This window comes from Cydia amplana, chromosome 7 (assembly GCF_948474715.1).
Source record: "Cydia amplana chromosome 7, ilCydAmpl1.1, whole genome shotgun sequence".
Taxonomy (NCBI): Eukaryota; Metazoa; Arthropoda; class Insecta; order Lepidoptera; family Tortricidae; genus Cydia; species Cydia amplana.
The window spans coordinates 18,653,056-18,666,831 of record NC_086075.1 but is presented as its reverse complement, the minus strand read 5'-3'; the positions used below and the strand labels follow the sequence as shown (position 1 = coordinate 18,666,831).

The following is a 13,776-nucleotide window of genomic DNA, read 5'->3' as shown; positions in this document are numbered from 1 at the left end:
TATAACTTACAGTTTGATATCTAAATGATGTCATTTTGTTCTCATTCGCCCCTGCGTCTCATTTTGTTGTGTACATTTGGCCCCTAGAGAGATTCCTATCATTTTGTTTTATTTAAGTATATTTAATTTTAATTTATTCTGCTAAGATTAGATAAAATTCAAATACATTTTATTTTAGTTTTTTATGGAAAATTAACATGTAACTTTGCATAAAATCGCGGTTACATGTTGTATTGAGTTTCTTTTATTCTTAATTTTTCTCTGATACTAAATAAGCGCTGAGTGACCTTTATAAAATCAAAATGGCGAGACAAGATGATCTCTAATATAATTCTGATATAATTCAGCAGGCGTAGGTATTATGGATAGTTTTATCTACGTGATAAAATAACTGTCACTTTTTAACACCGCGGGATAGACAGTCACGGATACCGTTTATCACGCTGTCACGTAGACAAGAACGACCATCATATCCGTACAGATTCGTAAACCGCTACAAACTTTTAGTATGTTGTTGGGCATGGTATTGGGTCTCCGAAACTGCGGGCTCAGCACGGTTCCATTTTTATCGACTATCACTATGCCCGTCACTTTCGCACTTACATACTTGTTAGAACGTGACAGACATGGTGATAAACGATAAAAATGCGACCGTGCTACTAGGGCTGCCGCGGGACAGCGGCGCCGCCGGCCATCTACATCAGGGATAAGTTTGTCTCTGTAGGTAGTCAAGTGTAAAAATATGACTGCACACATCATACTGAAAAATATGTCCCATAGCTCTTATGTCAGTGAATTAAGAACTATTTGACATGTCTTTGAGAAGTTATATGCACCCATATTTTTAGACTTGACAGTTCTTAATGACATGTAGTAAATATTGTAGTATTTTGTACGACAGAGTTTTACTGCCTTTTTTATTATACCTATCCTCCTAAGACCTTGCTTACTTTTTGTACATATTCCAAAAAATATTATGAACTTTCATCGAGTAAAATCGTGGAGACGCAGCGCCTGATGGTAAGCAATTACATACACCCATGGACATCTGCAACTCCAGAGGGATTGCAAGTGCGTTGCCGGCTTTTAAGATGGGAGTACGCTCGTTTCTTATGGATTTAAAGGTCGTATCGGTCCGGGAATACCGCGTTTTTTTTTAGATACTATATAATATCCTAAAAATTACATATCATCAGTTATTACTAGGTTTCTGCATACGGTATGTCCTTACATACGGTATTTGACTAAACAAGAAATATAAACAAAAATCCTTACCGCTATGTATTTACACTGGCACTTATAAATTAAAACTAGCTTAGTGTAATCAATTCATAATGAACATGAATAAAAATGTTATCGATTTTATCGACAGATAACTCGAATATATCGGAATGCGTCTAGGCTAATTAAATTATTGGCGATAAGTCTAATCGATATCTTTAAACTGTATGGGATATATTAACCTTTGGTACTCAGGTATTGTACCGGAAAATATTTACCTACCTACATTACTTTATTATTACATTAAACGTGCATTAAACTGTCGGTTTTACATTTAGGTAAATATGAAATATAAAGGAGACTTTCGGATGTCAACTGCAGCTGCATTACTGTTACGGTGACGTTGTTGCCGCTGTAAATTTTCTGGAAAGAACATTCTAAAAATTTCTAAAATTTCTGAAAAATTTCTAAATTAATTACGTAGTAACCAGGTACAGCTAGGGAGACAGCGCTGTGTGGAAGCCAATCTGCGGCAGCAGCAAAGCCAATAATTGGCAGGAAACTGCTCAGCCGGTATAGCACATGATTGGCGCGACAGTATCTCGCGGCGAGATAGACTACCCGTCTTTTTCTAACTATGTCAATAAAAGAGGGACGGGTAGTCTATCTCGCCGCGAGATACTGTTGCGCCAATCATGTGCTAGCCCGGCAGGACCGGGAAAAGTGGTGTGCTCTTGTCGGCCTAAGACTCTTTTTGGGTCACTGAGCGACATTAGTATAAAGACTACTTAAACACTTTTTGAAGTGAAAACTTCTTTAGCGGCGCTGTGCACTTTTTTAGGTGGGGAAAAAATGTTAAACTCGAGACAGCGTAAGACGATCACGTGACCGTAAGATTTAGATGGCCACTCATTTAGATGGCATTTAAATCAATAAAGAAAAACTCAATGTCATTACATGAAAAGCTAGCTGTTACATGTAATGTCATTTAGTTTTCCTTTATTGATTTAAATGCCATGTAGTGAGTTTCGCTCTAACTGGTATTAATATAACTCGAGTACTAACACTGATGTGCTTAGGAGTTTCAAGTAATTAACGCTAACGCTAGATGGCGTTAACCTCAATTATACATAGTGCATTTTGCACGAGTCATTGAGTGCAACCCGTTGTTACTTTTTTACTAAGAAATAATGAAAGACATACATTTATACAATACATACATACATCCATACATGTATTAATTAATACATTTATTGTAAAAAGCTTCTACATAAAAAGTTTCCGTTACGGGATTATACCAGGGATGTTGCGAATATCCGCATCCGCAACCGCGGAACTTCCGCATTATTTTCAACATCCGCATCCGCACCCGCATCCGCATAAAATCGATGCGGATTTAATGCGGATGCGGATGTGGAACAGGTCGGTACAGGAACGTCTTAGCATCGGCGTAAGTGCTAGACTGCTAGATAATTTAGTCATTAACCAAAAAAAAATATTAGAAATGAGCAGTCAAGCGTGAGTGGGACTTAATGTACGGAACCCTTGGAACGCGAGTCCGACTCGCACTTGGCCGGTTTTTTTAAATAAAAATTACTAAAATGTAATATTTGACGTTTTTTATGGTACTATCTTGACATCCGCATCCGCGGATGTGAGCCTCTAAAAATCCGCATCCGCATCCGCATCCGCGGATGTCAAAAAATCGGCATCCGCAACATCCCTGGATTATACCTAACTTAAAGTTCTTAACTGTTGACGACTGTTTCATTTTACATTTTACGTCACTCATTGGCGTCTATTTCAACTGATTTCAAGTTCGAAATTAACTGTAAGAAGGTTTTTAGCAATAAACATGCAGACAAAGTTCCGTACCAAAGGGCTCCGTACATTAAGTCCGACTCACCCTTCATTACATATTTCTAATAACTCTTCCTGTCATCTATAGGTAAAGAACTATTTTGTGTATTTTTTTGACCCAGTAGTTTCGGAGATAAGGGGGGGGGGATGGTCGGACAGACAGACAGACGCACGAGTGATCCTATTAGCACATTGCTAGTTCAAACAGCATCATTATTTACATGATCCATAATCAGGCCCGACCTAATCTGACAGTAAGGACTGATTGATTGCATTCACACAGATAACATTAATATCGAGAATTGGATACGTACCTACGCCATTAAGGCCGGGCGCACATGAATATGTTAATTTCTGCTTTTTGCTTCGGTCTTTCATCGCCTCTCCTTATAAAGCTTCGAAAGAATTCGATCACTTAACGAAACTATAACATGTTTTAAAATAAATATTAAGGTGTGAAGTGACAGATCATAACCATAACACATCCAAATAAAATTCATAGTAATCTGTTATTATAGTTATTACCATCAGAATACACCTCTAGGTAGGTAACTACTAACTATGTCGATATTTTGAACCTTCGCTGTCGATTTCATAAACGAAGGTAATTGTGGCTTACCATCACAGAATGATCTGTACGCTTCAAGTGCAATAAGGACTTGTTATCTGAAAATCCAACAGAAATTCTGATAGAATGGTCCTTATTGCGCATAAGCATAAGGACCCTTCTCTGATAGAGAGCCACAATTGATGTAATAAAGTGCAGACCATGTGTATAAAAGTGGTCATGTATGTAGTGATGTATAAGTAAGTCCTATCATAAGTACGGTTACCATCAGTTTGTCACTGACATAAACGCCGTCGAGAACGTAATTTACTTTCTATACATCCCGTTTGCACGAATATGCGAGTGCGAGCGAGATGTATAGAAAGTAAATTACGTTCTCGACGGCGTTTATGTCAGTGACAAACTGATGGTAACCGTACAGCATTTGACACGGTAAGCGACGTAATAACTACATAATAGAACAAATAATTAACTTTGCACCAACTTGAACAGAACTAAGTGAAGTATTTTCATAGAAATTTCACATTATTAATGACATTGCCCCACTTTGTCATTGCAAATACCGCACAGAGTTGGTTTGTTCCGACTCCATTTCACACTGCTGCATAGGAAGAGAAGAACGCTTTGTCTGTCAATATAACATCGATATATCCGTCTATAATGCACATTTGCAAATTCTAAAACATCATAAGAATTATTTACAATATTAGTGGTGGTAACTGCTATAACTGTTCCAAATTTTAGCTATCTACGTCAAACGGTCTCTGAGAAATACACATTTAACCGATTTGCAAGACCGAAGTGATCCCATAAGTGTTCCGGAAAAAAGTTTTGTACATTGACGTATATCTCAGGACTGGCCTTACGAGCAATAAGAATGGGGCATGAATGGGGCCAGTACAGCGGTGTGACACCGCTACAACGCGATAAATTGATGAGTTCGCGCTCGATTGGTGGCAACTAGTTGCGTTAGACAGCACGATTGGCTCGAATTCGTGAGTGACACCGCTGAACTAGTACCATTTTTAGTGCCCGTAAGGCCCGTCCTGAGATATACGTCAATGGTTTTGTACGGAACATTAAAAATCTCAAACAAATGAGATTCCATGTGCGACCAACCTAACTTACCATCTTACCATCTTATCATCAAAACGTCGTAATCACCTCACCCGCACGTCCATTTTCGCCCATTCGGTTTGTGGGACGCATCTACAGCCAGAAGGTAATAAGAACACCTAGTTACACAAGGACTTCAGCCATTTTTGATGTGATCTCGCTTCAAATTGGAAATTGATCTCACCTGGAAGCAATTAATATTGAGTTCACGGAGTTCGTTAAGATTTGGGCTTAAGCTGAGAATAACAAGGAAGTCTATCAAGATTTACTGACATGCATTATTGAGAGTTTGAGATGTGACAGATTTACCGCGAGACACATTTACCAGGACAGATGGACCATCTTACGCAAATTGACCTAGACCCACAATAAGGCCTGTTTTGTGGGTAGGTACTTGATGACGATAAATATAATATATATATATATATATAATAAATAAATAAATAAACCGGACAAGTGCGAGTCAGACTCGCCCACCAAGGGTTCCGTACTTTTTAGTATTTGTTGTTGTTATAGCGGCAACAGAAATACATCATCTGTGACATCACGGTTCATGAGTTACAGCCTGGTGACAGACAGACGGACAGACGGACAGACGGACAGTGGAGTCTTAGTAATAGGGTCCATAACCCAGGGCCAAGTATTCGTGATAAACAAACAAATAAATACTCTCACCAGGATTCGAACTCGGGACAGGGTCACTAATGTCACTACCGACTACGCTAATAGGAGGCTGTTATGTATACAATAAGTAAAATCTCTCAAAGATAGTGGCTTCAAATTGTAAATTGCATGCCCCGATTAGGGTTCCTTATTCAACTCTGAATCCTCCCCAAGTTCCCTAAGCCACCCTATGTCTAGGGTGTTTGTTAATGAAGGAATTCGAGCCCTCCAGGCAGTTGAAGGTCAAGCTTCAGACTCTTAATACCTAGATTAGAGGCCTAGGCTAGAATTGGCATAATTATGTATGTATGTATGTCACTTTATTGCATATAAACAAGTTTACACAAAACAGAAACAACAGAGTAAAAGATGTAAGTGTATGTACAAAGGCGAACTTATCCCTAATAGAGATCTTCCAGCTAACCTTTGAGAAAATGAGAACGGAACAAACACTAAAAGACAACTAAAAATGAACATATAAACAACTATATTAAATTTTTGGACATACATAAGTAGGACGAGAATAGAAAAAAGAAAAAGGAATAATGTCTATATTGAGTGAGGTCCGCAACTATTATTTAAGCTCGTAAATAATTACGACAATGTGCGAAGTCGACGTGTAGCGTTGTATAACAAAATACTGCAATATTTACAAGTCCTAAACAAATGTAAACAAATTAGGAGGTTGGTGCTCTATAAATATTTAGATACTTAGCATTTAGCATATTTGGCATAGTAGGTACTCATGTAATTTTTTTGGTGATGGATTAATACTACGGTATTATCGAGCTAGGTATATTTACACTATATTTCATTTTTCGCCTTGTTACAATGGTATATGGTGAGAAAGTGTAAACATATGTGTTTATCGTTGACTGTACTTTACATAGTGGTAGAAATTATGTGAGCTGACTTTCAGTGCACGTCAACGTATATTTAACTTATTTCCTTAGGTACCTTACGTGTGCGCAGTATATCAAAAATATTTTCTAGTATCAAAATTACTATACAAAGTGATTTTTTGAATTTCCCGCCAAAAATTTGTGTAATATTTCAGTAGCCAGACTCTAGTCACAGAATAAGTAATAGTATTATCATACAGAACGGACAGGCACCACCCCGCCCCGACTCGGATTTCCTCGCCCCGCGACTGGCCGCGATATTAATGTGTGCGTAAGTCGCTCTACTGAGAGCATGCCAGAAGTCCGTCAGATACACAATGACGCGTGTACAGACGTGCCGCGCACACATATAAAAGCAAATCATTTTTGATGTATGGCGTGTCCGCCCTGTGCTCTATTAGTTGCATATAAATTCCATACTAGCAAAATCGTTTTGAAAGTTCGAAAAAAGAAACTGATTTGACTAGTAGTCAAATACCCTATTATGCATTTGCCATAGGAATAAATCCAACAGAAATTCTGATAGAAGGTAATTGCACGTAAAGCATGAGGACCCTTTTCTCATGGAAAGCCACATATATCGCTTGGGCTTACCATGTCCGCGTAAACTATCCCAAACAATAATAAGTTTAACGTGACATTTTACTGCGTATATATTCATGTCTCATTTCAACTCGGCCGGAGTGTCATCCATATAGCAACGGAGCGGGTGCGCGCACGGGACAGGCGGGAGCGGAAAAGGGCTGCCTGCCTGCTGCATTACACCTGTAATTATAAATGAATTAATGAATGAAAACATCTATTTTCAAGTAACTATGGACTCATCCACTTTGCTAGTAGACCTAAGGGGCCCACTGATTGCCAGTCCGCCGGACGGTATCGGCCTATCAGTTGTTCGGAACTGTCAACTTTTTGTTCTAACTGACAGGCCGATACCGACCGGCGGACTGTTAATCAGTGCCTACTTAACTATTATGTCTGATTATGTAAGTTAATTGAAATATTTGAGAGTAAATATATAAATTAGATAATATTATAGATTATAGAGAAACGTATTGAAGTACATTATTCATTATTGAAATAATGTAACTAAAATGTAGGTAGAAACAAGTCTACCAGCTACCAGCCCAAAACTAGGTACCTAAGAATGCATGGGATATTACCAACAACAGAATCCGATGAAGTAGGTATGGTGAATTGGCTTAAAATAGGTACAGTCAGCTGCAGAGAAAAGGGACCACCCCTGCATACAACTTTTATGCAGGGGCGGTACCTTTTCTCTGCAGCTGACTGTACATACCTACTTTCTCTGCCTTTTGATTTATTTTTCCTTCCCTTTTGACCCTGTTTCAGCCATGACTCTTTCTCTGCGTGTGTTCCTAGCGTCCGCGCTCGCTCACGCGTCCGCTCTCGCTCGCACTATGTCCGCATCCCGCCTAGATTGAGGTCGGGCTCTATCTGAAATATTAAGTTGAGCTACACCACTAAGATACGGGATTACGTATCGCTCAGCTGAGGTACTGGCGGAATCTAAATTTCAACGTAGCTCACGAATTGGCGTAGGCACTAGTTTTTGCGAAAGTGACTGCCATCTGACCTTCCAACCCAGAGGGTAAACTAGACCTTATTGGGATGAGTCCGGTTTTTTACGAGGTTTTCCTTCACCGAAAGGCGATTGGTAATAACAAATGATATTTCATACATAAGGTCCGAAAAACTCATTGGTACGAGCCGGGGTATGAACTTCCTAATAAACTTACTTTACTCTGGTTTGAACTCGCGATCTCCGAATTGAAAGTCACACGTCATTACCGTAAGGCAACTAGCGCTTAGTATATTTATTTGTCAAATTCCAACAGTAGGTATAAAGCCGGTCCGGCACAATAGTTTCTTGTTTTGTAAATACAAAGGGACAATATAATCAATTCAATCATCTTAAAATGTCCTTTCCACCACCGACACTAAATATAATAATTCAAAGCTAGATATTAGTTGCTGCGTCTTTTGTTCTCGACGAGGATTTAAACCGCAAAGCCGCTCCGTAACCACAACGTTTGTGTCGTTTGTACATAATTGTATACGAAACTTAATGCAGTAGCGCGACTGTGTATAAATTGAAACGTACTGACTGAAACCTACGTGAGCAAGGGTATTTTTTTATTATTTGCCATACTGATGAGCCTGAAACAATAATACAAACAATCAAAAAAATATTGCACAAATATTGACAATCTTTACTCAAAAAACTTTTTAACTGCACTGAAAACTACAACACTTAGGTACTCGGTACTTTTCCTACATTATACACCAATTTTAGCTGTGATAGGACAGGAAATAGCCAGCAAACAATTTTAAATTACCAGCAAACAATTTTAAATTACCAGCAAACAATTTTAATGTTACTTAAAAGTTTACCCATTGAGAAACAAATTTACCTGCACCAGGCTGGCTAGCTAGCAAAGCTTTAAACCATAAAGGAATACATTTCTTATGTCTGGTCTATAAAAAATTCACCTTATCGCATTAAGAGCTGTGATCTTATCGTCCTAGCTCAAAGTTGGTTTTCTAATTTATACTTAAGTAAAAAAATACCGGCCAAGTGCGAGTCAGACTCGCGCACGAAGGGTTCCGTACCATTACGCAAAAAACGGGGAAAAAAATCACGTTTGTTGTATGGGAGCCCCTCTTAAATATTTATTTTATTATGTTTTTAGTATTTGTTGTTATAGCACCAACCGAAATACATCATCTGTGAAAATTTCAACTGTCTAGCTACCACCATTCATGAGATACAGCCTGGTGACAGACAGACGGAGTCTTAGTAATAGGGTACCTACCGCTTTTACCCTTTGGCCACCCTAAACCCTAAAAATAACAGTTTTGTAGCTTGTGAATGGCAGATTTGCCTTACTGCTTTAGGACACTTATAATCTTGCGCCGCAACTCTCTGGAGTACGTTTATCATCCAAATATTCATCCAACACAACTGACGCACCGGAAAATAACTTTATGATTGAAGCCTTGGGGCTGTATTCTTGGGCTCTTAAATTGCATTAGTACATTGTATACAATACAATACAAATACTCTTAAACTTTATTGCACACCTCATTACAGAAAACAATACAATTAATACAGAAAAGAAGAGGTTAAACAACAAGCGGTCTTATCGCTAAAAAGCGGCCTCTTCCAGACCACCTTTAGGTAGCGGAAATTTCGTGTATTAAGGGCGGTAAACAAGAATTAATGAACAAGCGTGATTGAAGCCCGAAGCAGAAGGCGAAGGCTTAATAAACACGAGTTCTTAATTCCTTTACCGCCCGCGGCAGAGTTGCATTGGTCGACTAAATCTCCAGGATTTCATTATTAGACATTCTGATAAAAATGGGAGTAGCATCACTATTTGGTAAGTATGACGCGGGCAATATCACTGTCAACTTTCTTAATAAATTAAGTAACGAATTTAATGTTCTAGATACTGCGGTGATGCGGCAAATACCACTTTATCAAGGAAATAGACAGTGTCAGTGACATCAGTGTTTGCCATTCGAATGTCCCAAAAAAGGAAAATTCCAAATAATTTACGAAATATTCTTTCAAAGTGTTGAAATCGTTTAAAAAAACAATTCAATACAAATACAACATTGACTGTTTCGCAATAGTGCCATGGCTAACGACCGCAAAGTATTGTGGGGGATAAATTGAAAAACTTCAGGCGATCGACGATCACTTCGGCCGACGGTTACGATTTTATTATGGAGTATAGTGATTAGGCGTCCGACCAGTCCTGGTGCAATAGGCCGGCCATTTTGATCAAAATTGTACACACTACTTTGTTTTCATTTAGATTTTGCACTCCGTCAGTCAGTAGGGTACACAACATTTTTTTTCAAAATTTCCATAGTATTCGTTCCGCCCATTCCAGTACCGTATTGGTGACGGAATCGGATTGAGTAGAAAAAAAAAACAAATTAAAAAATCTGTGTGTACAATAATTGTATAACAAAGTGTTTTACTATTACTACTACTAAAGGGCCTAGCCAAATTGATAATCGTTTATCGAAAAACGTCAATCGAATCTCATAATGTATCGAGATGACAGATGCAAAAAGTCATGTGTTTACCGAAGATCCGAAAGGCTTAAAAATCTGAAAACAAAATCCGATCGTCCATTTTAGTCGAGTGAAGCGAGCATAGTCGTAGCCTGTTGCGCCGTAGCGGCGTAGCGCCGTAGCGAGCGTAGCCAGTTGCCAAGCGTGAGTCTATCCGCCCGCCCGCTACGCCGCTCTCTAACCTACTTTCGTATTCTAAATTTAAATTTTCGAAAAGTGCTTTTGTTTTTTTGTTAAAAGTGTTTGTTTCATTAGTGCGGTACGATTTCTTTGCAAATGTTTTTGAAACTTTGGTTGATAGTGTTTAGTTTTTGATGAAATAATTATGAACTGATTTGGAAGTATTTCTGATTGATGGGTAAGTTTGTTTTGTATTTTTTAAGATTACTTGGAATATTTTAAAATACAAGTAATTTTGTAAAATGTTTAACTGGGTACAATTGCATGTAATTTAAAAACAAAGAACACTTTATAGTTATAACCGAAAATAACCATAATATAATTATTATTATTTTAAATTACTTAAGTTTAAATTAAATTAGCTTGATTTTTCATCGACCTATTTTACTAAACAAAAATAACGTTCGAAATCTCCTACTATTTAAGGAACGTTAAATATTTAATTACAAATTTATTAAAACAATAGAATAAAAACATCGTAAAAGAAAAAAAAAACATAAGTGCGTGTTTTTTTATGAAACATGTAGAAAATGTGTTTCTTTTTGACAGGGTACCTACTTATAAAATTTAAAAACGAATATGGACCCAGGAAGAGATTGACAAAGAAAAGGGGGTATTTTTACCTTTTAAAGCTGGTCAAGCAAATCTTGTCAGGAAAAAAAGGCGCGGTATTCAAATTTTCTACGGGACGATATCCCTTCGCGCCTACATTTTTCAAATTTGCCGGCTTTTTCTACTGACAAGATCTGCTTGACCAGCTTTATCTTAATTACTATATAAATAGTTTAAGTAGTTTAGTTTTAATCACATAATATACCGCTGTTTAAAAAAAACCAACCAAGTGCGAAACGGACTCGCGCACGGAGGCCGGAGGGTCCCGCACCACCAACAAAAATAGAGCAAAAAAATCGTGTTTGTTGTATGGGAGCCCCCATATTTATTTTATTTTATTTTTAGTATTTGTTGTTATAGCGGCAATAGAGATACAAAATTTGTGAAAATTTCAACTGTCTAGCTATCGCGGTTCATGAGATACAGCCTGGTGACAGACGGACGGACGGACGGATGGACGGATGGACGGACGGACGGGCGGATGGACGGACGGACTGACGGACGGACAGCGAAGTCTTAGTAATAGGGTCCCGTTTTTTACCCTTTGGGTACGGAACCCTAAAAATCAGCGATACGTGTTATGCGCGGAGTATTTCTGTCAAATTATATATGATGATGATATATAATAGATGAGGGTAACCCCATATTTCTCAGGGAATACAGATGGCGGGAGCGCATTCAATTTCTTGGCCGTCTTTTATGTGGACAAATTGAACATTTACAACGAACCAACCAACCCAACACCTGAAAATAAATCAAAATTAGTCTTGTTTTCTTGTTATTAGGCTTCCGTACCTCAAAAGGAAAACGGAAACCTTATAGATTCACTCGTGCGTCTCTCTTTCTTTCTGTCTGTCCGACCAATCCCCCCTCCCTTTATCTCCGAAACTACTGGGTCTAAAATTAAAAAAAAAATACAAAATGTAGTTATTTTCCTATTGATGACAGGAAAACCTATTAGAAATGTGCAGTCAAGCGTGAGTCGGTCTTAATGTACGGAACCCTTGGAACGACAGTCCGGCTCGTACTTGGCCGGTTTTTTTAATCAAGCGAACTTTAACCTTTCAAGGTTTTAGTTGGAGTTTGGCCTTGTAAATATAGTCTATTTTTTTATTTAATCTTTATTGCACAAATGAAAATACAAACATACAAAAGGGTGACTTAATGCAAAAATGCATTCTCCATTCTAGTCTAGTTTCCATTCTCTAGTCTAGTTTCCATTTGATTTTTTTCACGGCATAATCCCTTAAAACTAGGGTTTGCACGACAGATCCGAAATGTATGGGTATATCCGCGGATTCAGATCCGGATCATTTCATACTTACATTTCAGATCCGGATTGCAAACCCTACTTAAAACGTGTAAAAATACAATACAAAAACGACAATATTGCGTTAGCTTCACTTTTTTAGAGAAATAATTAAAACCTTAAAATTAAAACTTTGAATGAACTCCAGCCCAATGAATGAGAATGAATCCAATGAATGAAAAATCTGGAATGAGATCCAGTTGGCTAGGGTTGATACAAAGGCAGACATACAGGTCAATTAATTCTATCATAAATCATAATTTTGATCACGAGTAAATTTAGAAAGTAAAACATCCGATATCAAGATTAAATTATACTTAATTATTCGAATCCGTATCACATTTTACTTACCCTAAGTAATACACGAAAAATGCAACACGGCATTAAATTTAATTTAATCCAACGTCATATATGAGTAACAAACTCACTTCGAAATGGTTCCACAAATGAGCTCGCGCCGCAATCAGCATTTCTGCAATCGTACCGTTTCAAAGTAAATCTTAACGGGCCCGGGATCAGCTTTGTATGCAAATGTGAGCACGTGTTTGGATAAAATTATGAATACTATCAGGTTCCTACATGTAACGTGGCTTTTGTTAATTAGAGTGGGTTGGAAACACCTCGGTAAACTTTAGGGTGGTATATACATGAGTGTTCAGTAAATTCATCAGGTTTCTTTTGAAAAGAATCGAGCAACTATAGTTCGTTCTTTTTAGCATTAGAAAAAGACTACGCGATCTTGACGTGTCTTTTAATTGAAAAACGCTTTTTTTTATCAGTAACTATTGCTTATGAAAGCAAAAGAATGTAAATAATCGTATATGATTCATAATTTTTACATATTTGCCGTGACTTATTTTTCGAAAGTGATTTTCAATAAAAAGACACGTCAAGATTGTTTACCTAATTTAATAATATATAAATAATAAAGTCCCACAGTAATCTCAAGAAGGCTTGTGTTGTGTGCACTCAGACAACGATATATATAATATACAAATAAATAAATACATAGAAAACAACCAAGACTCAGGAACAAATATCAGTGCTCACCACACAAATAAATGCCCTTACTGGGATTCGAACCCAGGACCGCGGCTTCACAGGCAGGGTCACTATCCACTAAGCCAGACCAGTCGTCAAATTATTTAGTCGTTACCTAATTTCTAATGCTAAAAAAAAAAAACTCTAACCGTTGGTACATAGGTATTGTCAGCATACCCCGGTATTTTGGGTGG

General features: G+C 37.7%; 3 protein-coding genes across 3 annotated transcripts in view; 2 read left to right on the top strand and 1 right to left on the bottom strand.

The window, feature by feature from the left end:
* The window catches only part of LOC134649659 (aminopeptidase N-like), a 28,113-nt gene extending 26,738 nt beyond the window's left edge, over nucleotides 1-1,375 (bottom strand). Inside the window, exon 1 of the mRNA XM_063504497.1 lies at nucleotides 1,276-1,375. The gene's annotated coding sequence lies outside the window, so the exon portion shown is untranslated. The remainder of the gene's footprint in view (nucleotides 1-1,275) is intronic.
* LOC134649538 (membrane alanyl aminopeptidase-like) overlaps nucleotides 1-13,776 on the top strand; it is a 123,359-nt gene that overhangs the window by 67,667 nt on the left and 41,916 nt on the right. The gene's annotated exons all lie outside the window — the stretch shown is intronic.
* Nucleotides 10,477-13,776, top strand: part of LOC134649543 (muscarinic acetylcholine receptor gar-2) — a 36,926-nt gene continuing 33,626 nt past the window's right edge. The window contains exon 1 of the mRNA XM_063504311.1: nucleotides 10,477-10,798. The gene's annotated coding sequence lies outside the window, so the exon portion shown is untranslated. The remainder of the gene's footprint in view (nucleotides 10,799-13,776) is intronic.